We start from the raw sequence: 14850 nt of genomic DNA on the forward strand, positions 1-14850 counted from the left end.
CTTCCTGGTGGAACATTCTTCCTAACTCAGTCCGGTCAACCACATCTCTCACAACATTCAAAAAACTACTTAAAACCCATCTCTTGACAGACAAATGAAGAAGAAAAAAAAACTAACCATCTCTCTTTCTCTCAACAGGTAGTGGTCTAGCTTTTGTTGAAACCAGTGACTTGTATTATTGCTCCTGTATGACATATTGCTTATTGCTCCCTGAACTCTCTGTAAGTCACTTTGGATAAAAGCGTCTGCTAAATGACTAAATGTAAATAATTTGAATACCACACATGTGCTTTTAAAACTATTACTTAAAAAAAAAACTTTTTAGGTGATTTAAGTGTTCTATTATAACAGTGCAATTGTATAATTTATTGTAAATGTGACCCCTCCTGGCATATTGAGTCTCAATGAGGACATTTTTTAAAAATGAGTAGTTTTTTTCAAATTTTGAAATGTCTGATTTGTTGAAATCTGGAAAAAAATGCTTCGCCCATTCTAAAGTCGAATCGGCAAAGTAAATTTTGCGAAAAATAAAGTTCAAGTCTTTTGAAGGTTCCAAAACAAAATCACTGTATCCATACCTCAAAAGCACTGGTAATACCAATAGATTTGGCACACACAAAGTCAAAACCAATATCTATATAACCAATATCAATATCTTTTATTGATTGACCTTGAGACGGACAGCTTTAAGATCTAGTGTAGTGCTCTGATGGAATATAATACCACACGAGATATTTTCCCCATCAATTAACAAAACATTCACTTATGAAATAACAGATTATGTCTGCGTGAAGTCTTGTAGAAACAAGTGTTTTTGAATACTTTAGGTTCTGTACGTGTGTGCATTTCAGGATCGCATACTGTCTGAGAGCTTTGTCCGTAAGCGCAAGTAAGATGGTTTTTGTAACATCACTCTTAAGGCCCAATCACATTTTCACCCCATACACCTACATTCTCCAACCTAAAGAGAATCGATTCTCTTTTGGTCTGAGGGTAGGGGTAAGGTATGGAGAATCGGAAGAGTCGTGTGTAAAGTAATAAAGCATTTCATTGTTTAATAACTAATTCTATAATAAAAATAGGCATTAATACATTTGTTTACAAATTCATTTATTTATCCAAATATAAATGGGCGAAATTATAAAGTCATTCATTATTTATTGTTTTAATGGGCAATAAAAAGCGTAATTATAAAAATAATTAATAAATGAAATAATAATCCATCAATAAATACATCAAATTAAAAAGGGACTTAAAAAAAACAACATAAAACACGCAATAAGTACATCATTTTAAAGTGCATTAATGAATTCCTTTACAAGTAGTGGAATTTCAAAATGTATTTGAAAATGTGATTTAAAAAGAGGAATAAATAATTGGATTTACAAATTAAACTACAAATACAAGTTTTAATCAGTCATTTAAAAGACTATTTATTTTACCATTTCCATTTCCCCGCTGCATTTCCTTTTACGATTTGCTATTCGATTAGCTTATTCATTTAGCTTTTCCTTTTAGCCTCTCTATTTAGCATTTCCCTGACACGTTGGGTTCTTGCATTGGTAAAACGAGGTTAAACAATGCAAATTAGCTATGGCGAGAGTGATGTATCAAGCTCTCTGATTGGCTAGTTCCTTGTAGTGTTGTCATGATACTGGAATTTCTAACTTCGATTCAATACCTAAAACAATATCGATATTCGATACCATTTTCGATACCACAGGGAATAAACTGCCATAGCAATAAGGCCCTAATAAGCAATAGCAATATAGGCCTTTTTAATTTTTATTTGAAGTTAAATTGAACAAGACTAGACAATGAGGTATATATTTTTACTAGTGCTGTCAATCGATTAAAAAAATTAATCTGATTAATCACACATTTTTTCTGTGATTAATCACGATTAATCGCACATAACTATTATATTTTAAAATATACTTTTACATTTTAATAATTTCACATTTAATCTTCAAATTGATGTAGAAACAACATATTTCTTTAACAGCATCATTTTATGAAAGCTAACATTTTGATATTAGTACTGTAACTGATGTCTCTATTAAATTGATTATCTTAACATGAATTATAGCCATTCAACAGTATAATTGAGAGCTCATGTAGGAAACATACAGGAATTGAAGGACACTTTACAGTCTCTATTAATGCTAAATTATAAATTAAATGCAGAAAAATTCTCATTAAAGCTACAAAATCACATTGATTTCTTCTTTTATTTTGTTCTTTGATTAACATTAGTGACAGGAGTCAGAGCAGCACGTTTAAGAACGTGGCCCCTTTAAGAGCTGTCTCAGTTCGCAAATCTGACCATCACCGCACTCCCATTTTCACAACTCTTTGCATTCATTTAAGATTTTATTTTACACTTTGAAGTCTGTGCTTAAGAAAATGCTAGACAAAGCGGGCTTTCTGACATAATCTTGTATGGTTTTATCCATTCAAGCACGAAAGAGAACTTAACACGGATGCGCTGTCTGACAGAGATTCACCGACGCAGCCCTTAGCAGGTGACTGTTTACACCAGACTGGACCTCGCGCTGCGTTTTGCCGCGTCCCACAGTTTAGAAGCGGTCTATCTTCATTGAACGCGTTAAAGCAACTGTTTCAAATCGCGCTTAAGTGGTTTAAAAGCCTGTACACAAATAAGAGCTTGATTACATAATGTAACGCTAGACAAAGGATGTCAAAACAAACGGATGCTGCGTTAATTGCGATAAATATTTTCTCACGCGTTAATTTGAAAAAATTAATCGCATGCGTTAACGTTGACAGCCCTAATTTTTACATTATTTATTAATTGTTAATCTAATATTAATTTTACAAATACATTTACTATTTAAAATCAAAGTTGTATTTGTCAGTATTAATAGACCAGACCCTGTTGAAAAAACCAGCCGATGCTGGTTTGCTGGTTTGTGCTGGTTTAAACTGTTCATGTGCTGGTTTAAGATGGTCATATGCTGATTTAAGATGGTTCTTAGCTGGTTTAAGATCAAACCAGCATCGATCAAAACATACCTTACCCAGCATATACTGGATTTTTCAACAGGGGAGCTTACATAAATAGTTGTATTTTTTAACTAACATTTAAAAGAGATTAATAAATACTTGAACAAATATATTGCTCATTCATTGTTTGTTAATGTTAGTTAATTTGGCTAAATTGGCTTTTATTCACATAGGCCCATACTGTAATCATTGATCAGCGCACATATAGACAGAAACACAAACTTAAACGCAAGAACTGTTGCAGAGACTCCGCACTGGACATCTTTCTAACATTAACAACTTTTAACCGGAGCGAATGAGACGAGTGGATGAAATCATTGAACAGCACACATACATAGAGCGCTATGGTAAACACTGGAGTGCAAACATGTATCACACGCGAGAACTGTTGCGAAGACTTTACTCGCACCAGCATTATTTCAAACATCAAATTAACCGGAGCGAACGAGAAGAGTGGATGAAATCATTGATGAGCGCACATAAAGACAGAAACGCGTGCATTAAACATGAGAACTGTTGCGGAGACTCTGTACTAACATAAACAACATATAACCAGGGCGAATGAAACGAGTGGATAAAATTATTGATCAGCGCACATACATGGATCGCTATGGTAAACACGGGAAGCGTAACGAGCATGCACCACGCCAGATGTGTTACTGAGACTGGCCATCTTTTCTAACATAAACACGATTTAAATGCCACAAACGAGTCAAGTATGTGAGAGGAGGCGGGGCTCTGTTGTTATGCGTTCACGTGCAGTGTGTGTTAACTCACTGTCGGAAAAGAGAAAGAGAGCGGGAACGTGCAGCTGATATCGATACGTGGGACATGGGTATTGGAACCGTTTCAGATTCTTCAGTATCGATACTTTCGAAATATCAATATTTTTGACAACACTAGTTCCTTGTACGTCATGTTCAGAGGTATGTTAGATGAGCAATGGAGAAGAGGATAGACCAGGGCTGCGTTCAGCCCTGACAAAACGTTGCAAAACGTTTTTTAAATGGAAACGGTGGTGCAGTTGAACACCCTGTTGTGATGACGCAAGAGTTGAACTATGGCAGCTGAGAAGAATTTTCGGAGCCTGATGAAATCTGTATAAATACGTGTTGAATACTGCAAAATACATGTCTTCTAATATCTTCAATTGTTGCGTATACCGAGCTGCAGCGGACACATTTAAACGACTTTACTTGGACCCATTGTGCGAGCTGTCTCTTTAATACCGCGTGGGATATATACTGTACATGTTGCTGCTGATTGGGCCGACATTCTTGACACACCCACCAAACAAGAGAAAACGTATCTCAAACCCTGTTACACACCGTTGCAAACCGTTTCCAGGAAACGTGTCGTTAAACCCGGAAACCGTAGCAAAACGTTGCGCACCGGTTTGAGCTTTAACATGCCCCTGTTGTTCACTGAACGTGTAACCAGCGCGTTATCAGCACCTGCTTTTTCTCTAACAGAAATCATAGAAAAGGAAACTTATTGTTAGAACAGTCACACTGCACGTGGAAGCAGCATCGGTCATTTTGGCACCGAGTCTATTTATAATGCGCTGCTTACGCGCAGTTAAAGTGACACAAGTTACAGTGCTTATGGCCAAAATGCTTAAGGGTTCACGAGAAATGTAACGGTTTTACCATTAAAGCATGTAACTGATGTCTGTTGTGTTTTAAACCGCCATTATGACTTCATAAAACAATGTTTTTTTTTTATGAAACCGCAAACACACCATACAGGTGTGCATTTTGGCCATAAGCACTGTAACTTATGTCACTTTAACTGCGCGTAAGCAGCGCATTATAAATAGACTCGGTGCCAAAATGACCGATGCTGCTTCCACGTGCAGTGTGACTGTTCTAACAATAAGTTTCCTTTTCTATGATTTCTGTCAGAGAAAAAGCACGCACTGATAATGTGCTGGTTACACGTGCAGTGAACAACGGGTCTATCCTAGACTTCTCCATTGCGCATCTAACATACCTCTGAACATGACGTACAAGGAACTAGCAAATCAGAGAGCTTGTTACATCTCTCTCGCCATAGCTAATTTGCATTGTTTAACCTCGTTTTACCAATGCAAGGACCCAAAGTGTCAGGGAAATGCTAAATAGAGAGGCTAAATGAATAATATAATCGAATAGCAAATCGGCAAAAGGCAGCGGGGAAATGGAAATTCAAATGGTAAAAGAAATAGTCTTTTAAATGACTGACTAAAACTCGTATTCGTAATTTAATTTGTAAATCCAATTATTTATTCCTATTTTTAAATCGCATTTTCAAATACATTTTGAAATTCCACTATTTATAAAGGAATTCATTAATGCACTTTAAAATTATGCACTTATCATTTTTTGTGTTTTATGTTGTTTTTTAAGTCCCTTTTTAATTTGAAGTATTTACTGATGGATTCATATTTCATTTATTAATTATTTTTATAATCACGCTTTTTATTGCCCATTAAAACAATAAATAATGAATGACTTTATCATTTCGCCTATTTATATTTGGATATATTATATTACTTTACACACGACTCTTCCGGTCCTCTAAGGGGAAGGGCGATATAGCCCTTCAAACAAAGATTTTTCGGGACTTTACTTCAAAGGAAGGGGAATAACATTTTCCAACATGGCGGCTCATGCGAGTATAATAATGTAAGTCTTTTTTTACATTAATAAGGATTTAAACAACAAATAATAATTTTATGGTAAATTTAGTGTTTTTCAGTTTCTTGTCTTGAATACTTGAAACGTTTACAAAAAGTCGAGCGTTTTTAACAAGTTCTCGTGCATTTGTGACCTGCCAATTTGGATTTTTTTTCTAGTAGTAATATCTCATGTGAAAAGACGAGTAAATCGCGAGCCCACACCGGCATAGGAGACGGACGCTCTAAAAAGGAGGCAACGCTCTGCTTCATTCTTCATGGTTTGCACTCATGAACAAATAGCATATTTAGTGTAAAATGATAAAGCATGGTAATCTTTGTAAATGAGCTTAGTTAAAATAAAAAAACTATTTTACACTTTAAAAACAAATATTATATTAAAGCAGGTACTGCCCGCATTGGCTTTAAACGTGCCGTTGCGTGTTCAAAATGTTTACAGTTTTGTTTTACTTGGTGATATGTTAAATGAAGACGATTTAATTTTATTATAAAATTTAATATTGAACGATATCGGAGATAGATTCTCCGCTGTATACAATGTTTGCTTTTCAAATGTATCAATGTGTACAGCGCATCTGCAGCTAACTGCAGCCTTAAAGGTGCCGTTCCCTGTGATCCCATTTTTCAAACTTTAGTTAGTGTGTAATGTTGCTGTTAGAGCATAAATAAAACCTGCTAAATTTTAAAACTCAAAGTTCAATGCCAAGCGAGATAATGTCTTTAACAGAATTCGCTTTTCAAGGACTACAGAGAACGGCTGTTATTGGACTAAAGCATCTACAAACCCGATTCCAAAAAAGTTGGGACACTGTACAAATTGTGAATAAAAACAGAATGCAATGATGTGGAAGTTTCAAATTTCAATATTTTATTCAGAATACAACATAGATGACATATCAAATGTTTAAACTGAGAGAATGTATCATTTTAAGGGAAAAATAAGTTGATTTTAAATTTCATGGCATCAACACATCTCAAAAAAGTTGGGACAAGGCCATGTTTACCACTGTGTGGCATCCCCTCTTCTTTTTCTAACAGTCTGCAAACGTCTGGGGAGTGAGGACACAAGTTGCTCAAGTTTAGGAATAGGAATGTTGTCCCATTCTTGTCTAATACAGGCTTCTAGTTGCTCGACTGTCTTAGGTCTTCTTTGTCGCATCTTCCTCTTTATGATGCGCCAAATGTTTTCTATGGGTGAAAGATCTGGACTGCAGGCTGGCCATTTCAGTACCAAGATCCTTCTTCTACGCAGCCATGATGTTGTAATTGATGCAGTATGTGGTCTGGCATTGTCATGTTGGAAAATGCAAGGTCTTCCCTGAAAGAGACGACGTCTGGATGGGAGCATATGTTGTTCTAGAACTTATATGGATATAAGGATATACCTTTCAGCATTGATGGTACCTTTCCAGATGTGTAAGCTGCCCATGCCACACGCACTCATGCAACCCCATACCATCAGAGATGCAGGCTTCTGAACTGAGCGCTGATAACAACTTGGGTTGTCCTTGTCCTCTTTAGTCCGGATGACATGGCGTCCCAGTTTTCCAAAAAGAACTTCAAATTTTGATTCGTCTGACCACAGAACAGTTTTCCACTTTGCCACAGTCCATTTTAAATGAGCCTTGGCCCAGAGAAAACGCCTGCGCTTCTGGATCATGTTTAGATATGGCTTCTTTTTTGACCTATAGAGTTTTAGCCGGCAACGGCGAATGGCACGGTGGATTGTGTTCACCGACAATGTTTTCTGGAAGTATTCCTGAGCCCATGTTGTGATTTCCATTACAGTAGCATTCCTGTATGTGATGCAGTGCCGTCTAAGGGCCCGAAGATCACGGGCATCCAGTATGGTTTTCCGGCCTTGACCCTTACGCACAGAGATTGTTCCAGATTCTCTGAATCTTTGGATGATATTATGCACTGTAGATGATGATAACTTCAAACTCTTTGCAATTTTTCTCTGAGAAACTCCTTTCTGATATTGCTCCACTATTTTTCGCCGCAGCATTGGGGGAATTGGTGATCCTCTGCCCATCTTGACTTCTGAGAGACACTGCCACTCTGAGAGGCTCTTTTTATACCCAATCATGTTGCCAATTGACCTAATAAGTTGCAAATTGGTCCTCCAGCTGTTCCTTATATGTACATTTAACTTTTCCGGCCTCTTATTGCTACCTGTCCCAACTTTTTTGGAATGTGTAGCTCTCATGAAATCCAAAATGAGCCAATATTTGGCATGACATTTCAAAATGTCTCACTTTCAACATTTGATATGTTATCTATATTCTATTGTGAATAAAATATAAGTTTATGAGATTCGTAAATTATTGCATTCCTTTTTTATTCACAATTTGTACAGTGTCCCAACTTTTTTGGAATCGGGTTTGTACTTCCCAGGTACATGACGTCACTATTCCAAGTTTTTGAATAACCTCCGCCCACAGGAATACGGCAAAAAAGGGGCGAGGCCTTCCTAAGAGAAGAGGAAGAGCCGCTGGAGGTAGTGAATGGTCACCATTGTAAACATTTGACTGAGCTGCGCGCTTAATTACTTTCACTTTCATCACAGTCCTACACCTGGTAAAAAGAATTTAGCTACAGACATTCTAAGATAACCAACGGTCAAATAACAGCTTCCATGACTTTAACATCTGCTGTGAAAGCTGTTCTGTGTAATACACTGATATTGTGTTTGTGTGTGTGCTGTGCAAATAACGTTACCTCTAAAACACTTCTATGAAATGTACTTTTAAGTCCTGCTTGCAAATGTCTCCTGGTCAATCTGCTTGTTTTATTATTCAACTTAGATCCAATATGAAAAGGCAAAACTAATGCTTCTGTTGTTATTGTTAATATAACTGGTTTGACGCCAATTGGTCCGGTGTCATATCCCTCGCCATAGTTGGAAAACAGTGGAGAAACAGGGGAGTCATTGTAAGAGATCGCATTTTTTCCCTACTATAGCAAAGATTGACATTTGCACAAGCACTAGGAGATCTCCGTTATACTTCTCAGTTCTGATCGATTCGTGTGTTTTTAACCGATGAAGTGAAGCTGACACCATTTACAGTTTATTGCTAAAAGCTAAAGCTTATTAAAAACTCCACACATGCACTTAGAGAGGGAACCAATCACAACAGCATGAGAAGTGGAAGCTCGCTGATATGGTATGGGTGGGACATCTTCAGACACACACTGTAACAGGGTTTAGAGAAATTGGAGGCGGCCACCTCCGTCAAATGTCGTGCCGCCTCAGGCTCTCGCCAGGCTGTCGGTTGTCTTCACAAGAAATTCTGCGTGCATTTAACAGACTGTCATTTGTAACTGCAGTTGCGGCATTATGCCACAGTAGAGGCGATGTTTCGTCAGCACACTGAGGCGCATAAAAGAGTTGCAGAACAAGAGCTGGCTGTGTTTCACGGCTGTTTGTTTTGCATCCAATTACATTTAATTTCTTGAAATTTATTAAATTAACATGACGTACATCATTGTAATGTCTTCAGCTGTGCAGTTGGATCGTTGAATCAGCGTGTATACTGTACACAGCGAGTTCGCCAGTATGAACGCACATTGCGTTTAGAACGACTCGCACACGAATGACTCATTTGAACCGATTCATTTAAACTATTGAACTTTTCAGTCACTAGCGAATATAAGAGATCCTTGAATCATTTAAAGTGAACCACAGAGAATGCAAGATGTGAATGAGCTTTGCTCATTTTAGCCATTTATTAAGACTGGTTAATCCAGTTGGCTATTTGTGGGCTGAAAAGTTAGTTGAAAATGATAAAAAGCTTTATTTGATTAAAAAATATTTCTGTTTGGTTGAATAAAAGTAATGTTTTATATAACTTAATTGTCATTTTCATCTAATTTTATTAGAACTTTTAATGTCAAAGTCACTTTGGTTAGGTGACTTTGGTTAGGTCACTTTGGTTAGGTGGTTTCAAAATCAAGTGCAGGTGGTAGATCCTTTTCCTATCTAGCGTCTAAACTTTGGAATAGTCTTACCTGCACTGTCCGGGAGGCAGACACACTCTGTCAGTTTAAATCTAGACTAAAGACGCATCTTTTTAATCTTGCATACACTACTCTTCCATAATATAAATCTTGAGAGGGTTTAGGCTGCATTAGTTAGATCAACCGGAACCAAAAACACAACTGATGTACTTGTTGCATCAAAGAGTACAGAACAGTACTCTACTCTCAGCCAGTCTTGTCTCATTGTTCCAAGGTTACCACAGCGAGCAGGATGCAGTTCATGGCCTGACCTGATGGTAGAGCGGAGAATGGGAAGTGGGGACCTGACAAGAGCTGAGATGATAGAGCTGGATAAAGAAGGACGCGGTCTCTTGACATGTCTTCACCACAAAATTTCAAATGCTATTAGATTATTAATGATAATCTTAAACTATAATTTATTTTATTATTAAGTTTATTTATTTTATTTAGCCTTGTTGTGCAAGTTCTCTGGAGCTTGTGCAGAGGCAGCAGCTTTTGCCAGAGGGGAACTGGAATCCCCTGGTTGGGCCTGGGTTCTCCTGAGGTTTTTTTTCTCGATTAGAGTTTTGGGTTCCTCGCCACCGTTTGCATACTGTTTTTGCACTATCTGCCTGACCGGGGGGGCTGCTTTAGAATTTTAAAGTTTTACTTAATTAATATTGCATATAGGAATTTATAGTCTGTTATATTTGACCTGTGCTTCTCTCTCCTTTATCCTAAATGTGTGCTCTCACTGAGCGTGTGTGTGTGTGTGTGTTTGTGTGCGTACTTGTCTGTGTACGTACGTGCGTGTGTGGTGTGTGTGTGTGTGTCTCTATGTCTATGTGTGTTAGTACGTGTGCATATTGTGTGTGTGGAGTGTTTTGTATGTGGGTATGTCTGTCTTCTGTGTTTTCAACCTTTTCTTGTTTCTGCAGGTACAACTTTAATTATTTTGCTTATAGTCAATATGTCTCATGTACAGCTGCTTTGTAACAATGAAAATTGTAAAAGCGCTATATAAATAAAGTTGAGTTGAGTTGAGTTAGGCCACTTAAAGGCACAGTAGGCCTACGTGTATGTACAAGATCAGGATGGCACCACCTCCGCCTCATTTTGAGCCAGGAAAAACCCTGTGTAAGCGGGGAACCAATCACGACAGACTGGGTCAGCTTTACCAATCAGAGCGTTTCGGAAGTAGGGACTTTATAGAAACTTATGGAAAATATCCCATCGTTTTGTGAGAAGCGAGACACCGGTGAAGAATAGACTAGAGATATGTGAAATATAAAGCGTTTTTTGAAACTAGAATCATGAACATTGTTAAACACCCAAAAAACATGATCAAAGCGAGATGCCCCAAACACATCTGATAATACAGCATTTTGCATCAACAGTTGTACCCAAACTTCAAGAGGTTTATCCTGTTTCGTACCAATCAGGCATTCACCTGTTATCTCTTATTTTTATTAGCCGATCCCTTTTTGTCTTCCACCACTATTTCCTAGGCAACTTGGGTTTCGTTGTTTGTTTTTAACTGTGACGAAACCTCTTCTTTTTATTTTTTACATAATGTTCTCATGAACCAAATTAAAAAAACTATTCATCAATAGTGGGCATACAGCTTTCCTGTGGCTCAGTGGTTAGATCATGGCACAAATAATGCCAAGGTCATGGGTTCGATCCCAGGGGATTGCACATAGTCAGAAACAAAATGTATAATACAATGCAATCTAAGTCGCTTTGGATAAAAGCATCTGCCAAATGCATAAATATAAATGTACTGTATATAAATATAATGGGCCACTTGGCTTGGACAGGTTTCTCCATGGTGAATATAAACATGTTTTTTTTCCCCAGTGTTACTGGACCCAATACTTCGTACAATAGTGTGCACCTGGTAGCTCTCGAGCTGCCTGTTTTTTTAAAAATGTCTCGTGAAACTGTTGGTTTCTCTTAGGCGTTACAAAGCATTTCACAACCATTAAACATCACTGGATTTTATAATGTGCTCAAATGTGATCTAAAACACTTAAAGGAGTAGTTCACCTTGTAAATGATGACAAAATTTTCATTTTGAAGGAGAACTACTCTTTTAAAAACATGTAGATAAAAACAAGCTGTATGTCATGGATAATGACACTAGTTGTGTGAAAAGCATCAGTGTTTGTTTTGAAAATGGCTCTCAAGCTAAATCATGGGTTAACAATAAGGGTGTGACGAGACACTTATCCGACAAGACGAGACAAGATTTTTAGCCCTTTTTCAAAGAAATCCTCAATGATGAAATGTATATACCTTAAAAACACAAAATGCAAAAAATGTAGGCATTATAAAATCAACTTATTAAACATCTATTTTATTGAAGTAATAAACAATATGTAAACACTGCAAAATGTTTTGTCACAAACTCAACTGACAGGCAGTAATTGCACAAAAATTTTGCTTTGTTTTCTTAACAGGTGCAGCTTTTAGTAAAGTGCTGTGGTTGCTTTCTCTATATGCTTTTGCATAGTGCTCGTGTTAGCAGAGGTGGCGATCATTTCACACTGTCAATCCTCCTTCCTCCACTGACTGAACCCTCATGGCCTCCAGAGAAACAGTTAAAACTACATAAACACATCATGTTTTATGCTAACATTGCACATATGTAAGAGACAGATGATCTGTTTTTGAAGAGGTTTGCTTGTGAATATATTTAAAATAACATAATGTGAACTTGCAATTGCTATACTACTTGTGGTAGCCTACAGTCCGCTGCTGATCAGCAGCAAGCTGTGTGCTCCCAGGGCGCTGCTGGCAGTGCAAACCGCCGTAAACACTAGTGATTAATGTGCTGCGGACGTGAAAGATGCGCATGAATGTTGAAACCGTCGAGATCTCGTCACACCCCTAGTTAACAAAGACAAAATGAAATGCCTGATTAAAATATAGTTGTGCGAACATTCCCAAACAACTGTAAATGGCTGCAATTTTGTGTTTTGGACAAAGTGTTGATTAAATAATTAAATAAAATAACATATTGGCAGCTGCAAAGAAAGCCTTAAGCCAGCGAAACAGTTTTCGATCCATTTTGATGGATGACTGCTACGATTAGAACCCCAGAAGTTGAGTGAGTTTATTAAAAACATACTTGTGAAACTGTTGGTTTCGCTTAGGCCTTACACAGCATTTCACAACCATTTAACATCACTGGATTTTATAATGTGCTCAAATGTGCTCTAAAACACTTAAAACATTAGAAGTGCATCTGTGTAAATCATCATTAAGTGAATATACTCATTATAACTCATATATATTGTGTCATCAAAACTGATGAATCGATTTGTCAAATCGTATGCATTAAATCATTTGTAAGTGCAGAGTGTGAATATTGATCCTCTAATTGCATTCATGTAATCATGTACAAACCCGATTCCAAAAAAGTTGGGACACTGTACAAATTGTGAATAAAAAAGGAATGCAATAATTTACGAATCTGATAAACTTATATTTTATTCACAATAGAATATAGATAACATATCAAATGTTGAAAGTGAGACATTTTGAAATGTCATGCCAAATATTGCTCATTTTGGATTTCATGAGAGCTACACATTACAAAAAAGTTGGGACAGGTAGCAATAAGAGGCCGGAAAAGTTAAATGTACATATAAGGAACAGCTGGAGGACCAATTTGCAACTTATTAGGTCAATTGGCAACATGATTGGGTATAAAAAGAGCCTCTCAGAGTGGCAGTGTCTCTCAGAAGTCAAGATGGGCAGAGGATCACCAATTCCCCCAATGCTGCGGCGAAAAATAGTGGAGCAATATCAGAAAGGAGTTTCTCAGAGAAAAATTGCAAAGAGTTTGAAGTTATCATCATCTACAGTGCATAATATCATCCAAAGATTCAGAGAATCTGGAACAATCTCTGTGCGTAAGGGTCAAGGCCGGAAAACCATACTGGATGCCCGTGATCTTCGGGCCCTTAGATGGCACTGCATCACATACAGGAATGCTACTGTAATGGAAATCACAACATGGGCTCAGGAATACTTCCAGAAAACATTGTCGGTGAACACAATCCACCGTGCCATTCGCCGTTGCCGGCTAAAACTCTATAGGTCAAAAAAGAAGCCATATCTAAACATGATCCAGAAGCGCAGGTGTTTTCTCTGGGTCAAGGCTCATTTAAAATGGACTGTGGCAAAGTGGAAAACTGTTCTGTGGTCAGACGAATCAAAATTTGAAGTTCTTTTTGGAAAACTGGGACGCCATGTCATCCGGACTAAAGAGGACAAGGACAACCCAAGTTGTTATCAGCGCTCAGTTCAGAAGCCTGCATCTCTGATGGTATGGGGTTGCATGAGTGCGTGTGGCATGGGCAGCTTACACATCTGGAAAGGCACCATCAATGCTGAAAGGTATATCCAAGTTCTAGAACAACATATGCTCCCATCCAGACGTAGTCTCTTTCAGGGAAGACCTTGCATTTTCCAACATGACAATGCCAGACCACATACTGCATCAATTACAACATCATGGCTGCGTAGAAGAAGGATCCGGGTACTGAAATGGCCAGCCTGCAGTCCAGATCTTTCACCCATAGAAAACATTTGGCGCATCATAAAGAGGAAGATGCGACAAAGAAGACCTAAGACAGTTGAGCAACTAGAAGCCTGTATTAGACAAGAATGGGACAACATTCCTATTCCTAAACTTGAGCAACTTGTCTCCTCAGTCCCCAGACGTTTGCAGACTGTTATAAAAAGAAGAGGGGATGCCACACAGTGGTAAACATGGCCTTGTCCCAACTTTTTTGAGATGTGTTGATGCCATGAAATTTAAAATCAACTTATTTTTCCCTTAAAATGATACATTCTCTCAGTTTAAACATTTGATATGTCATCTATGTTGTATTCTGAATAAAATATTGAAATTTGAAACTTCCACATCATTGCATTCTGTTTTTATTCACAATTTGTACAGTGTCCCAACTTTTTTGCAATCGGGTTTGTATGTGTACCATTAACATATTCCTATAAATACTTCTGCGTTTTATTTTATGATAAGTCACACGTGTGAGAAATGTGTCTATAGTATGTGAATAAGAGTGGAGAATCTGTACAACAGAGAATGAGAGAGAGAGAGTGAGAGCCACAGATCTGGCTCTGTCATTTCC

General features: G+C 37.6%; 1 protein-coding gene across 4 annotated transcripts in view; it reads left to right on the forward strand.

Annotated features, from left to right (window-relative positions):
- The window catches only part of orc3 (origin recognition complex, subunit 3), a 90553-nt gene that overhangs the window by 10651 nt on the left and 65052 nt on the right, over window positions 1-14850 (forward strand). The window contains exon 1 of one of the 4 annotated variants that reach the window (XM_057343395.1): window positions 11767-12287. The exons of the other annotated variants lie outside the window; for them this stretch is intronic. The gene's annotated coding sequence lies outside the window, so the exon portion shown is untranslated. Of the gene's footprint in view, window positions 1-11766; window positions 12288-14850 lie in introns of those variants that run through there. 4 annotated transcript variants of the gene reach the window in all.

Source organism: Triplophysa rosa, linkage group LG10 (genome assembly GCF_024868665.1).
Source record: "Triplophysa rosa linkage group LG10, Trosa_1v2, whole genome shotgun sequence".
Classification (NCBI taxonomy): Eukaryota; Metazoa; Chordata; class Actinopteri; order Cypriniformes; family Nemacheilidae; genus Triplophysa; species Triplophysa rosa.